This window comes from Onychostoma macrolepis, chromosome 01 (assembly GCF_012432095.1).
Source record: "Onychostoma macrolepis isolate SWU-2019 chromosome 01, ASM1243209v1, whole genome shotgun sequence".
Lineage (NCBI taxonomy): Eukaryota > Metazoa > Chordata > Actinopteri > Cypriniformes > Cyprinidae > Onychostoma > Onychostoma macrolepis.
The window spans coordinates 896,250-904,908 of NC_081155.1; the positions used below are offsets into that span (position 1 = coordinate 896,250).

General features: G+C 42.7%; 1 long non-coding RNA gene across 1 annotated transcript; it reads right to left on the reverse strand.

Annotated features, from left to right (window-relative positions):
* Window positions 1–3,032: 3,032 nt before the first annotated feature.
* LOC131539404 (uncharacterized) lies at window positions 3,033–4,191 on the reverse strand. Its single transcript, XR_009270846.1, has 4 exons — window positions 4,060–4,191; window positions 3,566–3,712; window positions 3,180–3,371; window positions 3,033–3,044 (listed from the first exon to the last, which is right to left on the reverse strand). It is a non-coding gene; the product is annotated as an uncharacterized LOC131539404 (long non-coding RNA).
* Between the last annotated feature and the right edge of the window lie 4,468 nt (window positions 4,192–8,659).

Genomic DNA, 8,659 nt, shown 5'->3' on the forward strand with positions numbered 1-8,659 from the left:
TTTGAAAGCTCTGTTTCTCCCATCACTACATCTAGAGTATAAGTTGACATGTGTAAAGCTCGGCTCACCTCGACATACTCCTCCGTCCTGCTGTGAACATCAAGAACAGCCGTAGAGTTTCCAGACAACATCTCAGTTTGTGAGAAATTCATTCGTATCTTCAGAGGAGAGACTGTGTCTGCAACACAGCGCTGAAAAAACACAACATTCCCTGTTAGAACGAAGCTCTGTGATTGGCTGGAGCTGTGATAGACGACACGTACCATCATGAAGATAGAGAAGTTAAAACAGGAGGACCCAGAATCCAGCAGAACAGACTGCTGCAGAGTCCTGGATGACGAATCCATCGGATCGAAGAATCCTCGACTCATTCGTGGTACCACGTCACGTTCAGATTCAGAGAAACATTCAGCTTCTTCTCCAGAGATCCTGAGAGACACGAGAGGGTAAGACATGGAGGCCAGATTCTTCATGTGACAGAGAAACTTTATTTAAAGATTTATTTTCGGCATTTTCTCCTTTTATTACGATAGGACAGATCAGAACTGACAGGAAGCAAAGTGGGAGAGAGATAGGGGGATGCGATCAGGAAAGGTCCTTGAGTCAGGATTCAAACTCAGGATGCCCGTAGCACAACAGTGCTGTATGTCGCACGCTGCCCACAAGGCTGTTGGCACCGACAGACTCTCTGAAAGTTTATTGACGTTACCTGTGCTGCTGGTGCGCTCGTTCACTGTGAAACATGACGTGAGATCAAATGCGTTAAATGTGTTGTCACTCGGACATTCAAAGTAGTTCAAGCTGATTTCCTTTGGACTGAAACTGAGCTGCGCAGATACAGACATCACAGACCGAGCCCTGAGAAGAGAGAAAAGAGTCAATAGCTCACGATACCACACTGTAAACAATTCAATTAACAAATTATTGGAAGGGCAAAAATATCTAAGTTAAACTAATTTTCTCACTTGGGCTTAGTTGAGAAGACATATTATATTAAGTCTGCATAAAATATATTTTAAAAACACTGAATTAAGGGTTATTTTCAAATCCAGTCAACATTTAGAATGTTAATGTCAGACTTTGTCTCTGTGTCTTGTGTTTCTCCTCCTCTCGTGCCCTTATTTGGTTTTCCTGTTCTTGTCCTTGTTTGGTGTCATCATTAGTTTATTAGTCCCCAGCCTTGTGTCATTAATTATCTAGTTTCACCCAGTGTTTATAAGCCCTGTGTTTCCCTGCCTCAGGGTCCGGTCTTAATCGCCATTCTGTTTGTCTACCCATCGAGGTCCATGTTTCTGGTGTTGCCTTCAATAAAAGGATTATTGAATATTCTCCTCACTCCTTGCTCCAGCTGAACTGTGACAGTTAATGTTGACTAAACTAATAAAAACAAATCCAGCCAATGCTGAGATCATTCCACACGTGCACGAGCCTGAGAGATTTCACTGCGGGAGAAACGGCGCCGCCATCTTGTCAAGTTCACGCATCAGGTAACTGCTACTAAATAAAGGTCTTTTTTTAGACTAAATTTATTGACAAAAAACGTACAGCATATCAGATGTTTTTGAGTGGATATTTAGAAGTGTTTTGTAAGTTATGTGTCAGAAGAAAAGTAAATATTTAAGTGAAGTGCATGTCACATTCACACGTCAGGTAAGTGGCACTGAATAGATATTTATATTTAACTTGGACTGAATTTATCAAAACGTATATATTAAAAAGGTGTAAATAAAACGTACAACATATATAAAACATCAAATAAGCGATGTATGAATAATAAATGTCTGAGGAAAATGAGCTGTTTAAGTTAAAGGAACGTGGTCTTTCTTCTTGTTTAGTCCATAAAACATTTAAATGTCAAAAGCTGTGTTACTATAATGAATTTTAGATATCATTTTGGAATGTTGCTCTTTTTCAAATGGGGCAGATTCTAAACGGTGTTTCTGGTCTTGTGAATGGCAAATTTATCAAATTTAATAACTAGTTCCACAGCAATTTCTTATGATGCCCAAACAATAAATCTTAGTTGAGGTAACACATAAAACACATGGAGTAAATAGTAACATTTTAACATTGGACTTGGACTTGTAACCCAAAGGTCGCGGGTTCTAGTCTCAGGTCCTGCAGGGATTGTAAGCGGGGGAAGTGAATGACCAGCGCTCTCTCCACCTTCAATTATGGGAAGCCAAACAACCCAAAAGTGGGAGGAAATAGCGCGGTATTAAACAACATTACCTTGGACGTTCCCTGGTCCTTAGAGACAAAAAAATCCCATATATGTGATCCCGGACCACAAAAAGCACAGGTATGTTTGCAGCAATAGCCAACAATACATTGTGTGGGTCAAAATTATCCACTTTTCACATTAGCACAAAACATGGTGAATGATAAAAACATTAAAAGCAGAAATGATTCCGATTGGCTGTCAGTGACAGATGACACAACTGCATTGTATACTTACAATACACTAATATATAATATAGTTACAATTTCACATGTATTTTGTGTATTTTCAAAATACAAAATACTGTATTTGTATTTAAATACATTTTTCCACACAGTATTTTGTATTTTTATTTTAAATACATTTTGATGTATTTGTGCCCATCTCTGGCCACACGTCACTTCACTTTTTTTAATTGACATAACTTGCTGTAGTTTGCTGTGTTTGACCAATTAAAACATTGTAGCTGAATGGATTATAAAACTAGTTAAGTAAAGGTTGAGCCAACTAAAAAACTAATTCAGATAACACTTTGAAGAGAGAAATTGACTAAACATTATATTTCTGTGGAACTAGTTACTAAATAATAATTAGTTAAAGCAGCTTGAAATGTTTTACAGTGAGACTAATCGACTGGATCACTGACGTGGTAATGAGGTTGTTTGTTTGTTAATGTGATATTCTCCAAACTAAACCTGAGCAGCACGATCCCTCCTTGTGCTCCGATCACGATATCTGTCAGATTATCATCGTTCATGTCCATCTGACCGGACAGAGACACTCGAACTGCTGCAGACCGGGCAGAACCGACCGCTGGGATCCGCTAAACACACACAAACAGATCTACTGTCACAGCGGCTCAGCATTGTGTCTGTCTGTTTATCTGGGAACATATTCTGGGTTAAATGTGGCCACAAACACAGCGTTTGGGTTTGAGGGAAGCACAGCAAACTCTCACCTGAGGAGCGTGTTCAGGGTTTATGCCATGCCTCCTGTGGCCCAGATAGATGTAGACGACTCCTCCATTCTCCAGCGGCGCCCCGACCGCCACATCTGACAGACTGTCTCCATTCAGGTCCTTTAGTGGAGCCACAGACGCAGCAAATCTGCCTGTGGTGGATTCACTCACATTGAGCGTCTTCTGAAAATACTACGAAGAGAGAAAGTGAACAGAACATGACCAGCATCAGTGCAATTTCCACGACTTTCACATCATAGAAACCAATTACAGCAGCAATCCCAATGGAGTTACACAATGGTGATGACTAGCAGTCTTCCAGTTCCAGTTACCCAGAAGCTCGTTCATGAAGAACGTCATAATAACAGTGTTGAATCTGTGCGTACCTGCTCTGATAAAGCGTAGATGTACAGCCTCCCTTCAGCCCTCGGCTGAGACTGGTAAAATAATGGAGCTCCGACCAGAAGGAAATCTGAGTCTCCATCAGAGTCCACATCCAACAGACTCAGAGACGCTCCGAAATATGAGCCAATCTGAGGACAGAAATCAATCAAAAGAAGTGGAACTGCATTGTAACATATGCTTTTATAGCCTGATGTTCACAGATGAAATATGAAAACAACACGTTCTGCTTCACAAATTCAATGTCACACAACACTGGCTAGAAATCAATGAGGTTTTTGTAGACTTATTTTGCTCCTTTTCTCTGCTGGATATGTTATTGCAGAATCTATATTCTAAGTGGAATGCTTGGTTGTTTGTTTTTGGTGAAATACTGAATCTCATGAGAGTGTGTGTGTGGTTTGAAGGGTCTGCTGATCTTCTCAGTGGACTGCAGGTTTGGGAGCCCCTGGTCTCACTGATGAAGAGGGTTACTGACTTGTTCTCCGCTGATGTTCCTCGTCACTGTCCATGTGTTTTGGTTCTTGGTGAAGAGGGTCACCAGACCCGTGTGTTCGGCTCGTGATGGCAAGAAAAAACGTGAAGATAAAGGCGGCAGGGAGAAGCAAAAAAGCAAACAGTTAGGTCAGGTTATTTTTGCCCACCTCTCTCACTATACACAGCATGTAGCCCATAGCACTGCAGTAAAATCCCAGGACAACCCTAGTCCACTGCTATCTATCACTCCGCATTGTCTGACATGAATATTCCATTCATTCATAGAGACAGCAGCAATTCAACAACGGGTTACACTTGAGAGATATTGAATGAAGTAGCCTATAAGGTGATTGCTCCGATACACACACACACACACACACACACACACACACACACACACACACACACATATGAATACTCAAAATTGAAGAATGTAGTTTCAGGTTTTTAGATGTTATGATTTGTGAAAACTGAATTACTATAGCCATGAAGAAATTATGCTATGTCATTCAGTAGTGTTTGCGTAGGCTATGTCATTTCATTCTGATCTGTGTACTAGTGTTAAATTCTACTGTTTTTGACAGCACTGATAACATTTCTGACAGATAATATCATGACATTTTTTTTTGTTTCCTTTACCGAATATGCTATCCTGTCAGTAATAACCTGTCCATGGGCTTTTTTGATTACTGTCAATTTAACTGCTGGCGATGCAGCGTTGCCAGATATTGCTATTAAAACAGATAAAAAAACAAAGAAAAGCTAAAATAGTTTTTTTTTTTTAAATCTAATGCATATAAAATAAGATAAAGATATTGCTGACCCTAAACTGAAATTTCCCACTTTATTAACTTTCTAAAGGGTCAAATTAAGTCCAAAGATGCTTATAGTAGCTGGACCTGGAAACAGACCCGCGCCCGCATGCCTTGTTCACTCCGCAGAGTCTCGCAGAGATAATTTTCATACCACACTAAACATTCTTGCAAATGGTCTAAACTAAATTGTTGACATGCAGACATTCATATGAGGAGTTTTAAAAAGCAAATTAGTCCAGAGAACAAACTTTTTGAATATTCGGAGAAGCCGAATATTCACCAGAAGAGACGGACAGCAGCTCGTAAGTGTTGCGATACTTGGTCATAGATCTGTTATTTAAATTATTTACTGGCTGTTAGGAAGGAATACTTTCGTTTCCCTTCTATTTCTATTCTGCATTTTCGTTGAGGTTTCGATGTTTGATTGCACTTTCTGTTAATTATAATAATTTGCACCTCGGCTAAGAAGGAACCTGGATAATTTTCTTTGCTCCTTGCAAGCGAAGTGTTAGTTTCGTCTTGAGTTATTTGCACTTGGCTATTGGCTGGGCCAATCAGAAGCCGGCCACAGCTGTTTTCACTGTAGTGTGTTAGGCTGTATTTATCAGAGGTCCGAGCGCTGACGCGGAAGCATCAGCGGAAGCGTTCAGCCTCCTCGTGTGAAGACCGACGAGGGTAAAGACCATCGACTTTTCCTGCACGACTTTAACCGAGCAATGACTCCGAGCGACACACTTAAGTATCTTTTCTTTTTTCCCCCTTCCCTTACACACTCTCCGTTTCTATCCTCTTTCCTTCCTGACGGCAACGTAACCCTGCTAACCTGCGCCTTATCTCTACCTCCTCCACTACACCTCTGGCTTTCTCTGTGGGTCTCTGGAATTGTCAGTCAGCTGTCAACAAAGCTGACTTCATTTCTGCTTTTTCTTTTAAAATCCACGCTCAGCATCTTGGGCTTGACTGAGACCTGGATTCGTCCAGAAGACTCCGCAACCCCAGCTGCTCTCTCTTTCTCTCATACCCCGCGTCTAGTTGGCCGGGGTGGAGGCACTGGTCTGCTCATTTCTAACAATTGGAAATACTCAACCCGCTCTTCCCTATGCAATTACAACTCATGCCATTACTGTATCAGCTCCGATAAAACTCCAGATTGTGGTCATTTACCGTCCCCATGGACAAATTCTAGCCACTTTCCTAGAGGAGCTGGACGGGCTGCTGTCCTCTTTCGTGGAGGATGGCACTCCGCTCTTAGTCTTTGGTGATTTCAACATTCACCTAGACAAACCTTATGCTACAGACTTCCATTCACTCCTAGCTTAATTTGATCTCAAACGCCTTACCACTACTATCACGCACAAATCAGGCAACCAACTTGATTTAATTTACACACGCAATTGTACTGCAGATAACATTCTGGTACAACCACTACATACTTCGGACCATTTCTTCATTACATTTACATTACACTTTGCTTCTCCTGTGCCACCAACCCCCCTACCAGTTACTTTTAGACGAAACCTGTGCTCCCTTTCTCCTTCCCATCTCTCCTCTGTAGTATCCTCCTCTCTTCCTTCACCTACCCATTTCTCATCTCTGGATGTAAACGCAGCTACTGAGACTTTATGCTCTACCTTAACCTCTTGTCTAGACGACATTCGTCCTCTCTCCTCTAGGCCAGCACGGGCCACTCCTTCCAACCCCTGGTTATCCGAGGTTCTTTGTGAACATTGGACTACACTCAGAGCGGCAGAGAGAAAATGGCGAAAATCAAACGATCTGTCGGACCTCAGTAGGTACCAGTCTATGCTCACATCCTTCTCTGCTAAAGTCCACACTGCCAAATCCTCACATTTTCCACAACAAGATCAACAGCGCTCCAGACATGCGTAATCTCTTCAGGACATTTAATTCTCTCCTCTGTCCCCCTCCACCACCTCCCACCACCTCTATTACAGCTGATGACTTTGCCACTTTCTTTACAGACAAAACTAGATCAATCAGTTTTCACCTCCACGCACACAGGACCCTCACCCTACCACATCCACTGCTAAAACTCCCATCTTCTCTTTCTGTCCCCTCACTGAAGCTGAAGTATCCAAGCTTCTCCTCTCCAACCATCCTATAACATGTCCTCTCGACCCAATCCCCTCACACCTTCTCCAAGCAATCTCACCCACACTCTTACCTGCACTCACACACATCATCAACACATCCCTCCTCACAGGCAACTTCCCCATTGCGTTCAAACAGGCTCGGGTAACCCCACTGCTCAAAAAACCTACATTAAACACTTCTCTTATAGAAAACTACAGACCTGTCTCTCTCCTTCCGTTCATAGCGAAAACACTTGAACGAGTTGTCTTCAACCAAGTCTCACTGTTTCTTTCACAGAACGACAAACTGGATGCTAAACAGTCAGGTTTCAGGAGGGGCCATTCAACTGAGACTGCGCTTCTCTCGGTCACTGAAGCCCTGCGAATTGAAAAAGCCCATTCCAAATCATCAGTCCTCATTCTGCTGGATCTATCTGCCGCTTTTGACACTGTCAATCATCAGATACTCCTCTCCACCCTCTCATCACTGGGCATCACTGGCATTCCACTTCGCTGGTTTGAATCCTATCTCACTGGTAGGTCTTTCAGGATGGCCTGGGGAGGGGAGGTATCCAAAGCACATACACTGGTCAATGGGGTTCCTCAGGGATCAGTTCTTGGACCCCTCCTCTTCTCCACATACACTACATCACTGGGTCCCATCATACAGGCACATGGATTCTCATACCATTGCTATGCTGATGACACACAGCTCTACCTCTCTTTTCAACCAGATGATCCAACGGTAGCTGCAAGGATCTCAGGTTGCCTGGCGGACATCTCGGCATGGATGAAAGAACATCACCTTCAGCTCAATCTGGCAAAGACTGAGCTTCTTGTCTTTCCCGCCGCTCCGACTCTACAGCATGACTTCACGATCCAGTTAGGTTCATCAACAATTACCCCATCAACTTCGGTCAGAAATCTTGGTGTAATCTTTGATGATCAGCTGACCTTCAAAGACCACATTGCAAAGACTGCTCGATCTTGCAGGTTTGCACTATATAACATCAGAAAGATCAGGCCCTTTCTGACAGAGCATGCTGCACAACTTCTTGTCCAGGCCCTTGTCATTTCTAGGCTGGACTACTGCAATGCTCTTCTGGCTGGACTTCCGTCTAACACAGTCAAACCTCTACAAATGATTCAGAATGCAGCGGCACGACTGGTCTTCAACGAGCCCAAAAGAGCCCATGTTACACAGCTCTTTATCTCCCTGCACTGGCTACCAGTCGCGGCTCGCATCAAGTTCAAGACACTGATGCTTGCATATAGAACAACCACTGGCTCAGCACCCGTTTACTTGCACTCTCTACTAACAAACTACATCCCCTCCAGAAATCTGAGATCTGCTAGTGAACGACGCCTCGTGGTACCATCACAGAGAGGCTCAAAATCACTCTCCAGAACATTCTCGTTCACCATTCCGGGCTGGTGGAACGATCTTCCCACCCCTATCCGGATTGCTGGATCCCTGTCAATCTTCAAGCAACAACTGAAAACTCATCTCTTTCGACAGCACTTGACTTCATCCTAATCCTTAAACTTTAAAAAAAAAAAAAAAAAAAAGAATTCTCTTTATTTATTCCTTCCTTTGGTAGTTTGTATTTATTTGAACAATGCCTGAGACTTGGTGTTGCAAGCACTTCGTCTGTCTGATTGCCTCTTCAAGATGAATCGCTTTATGTATTCC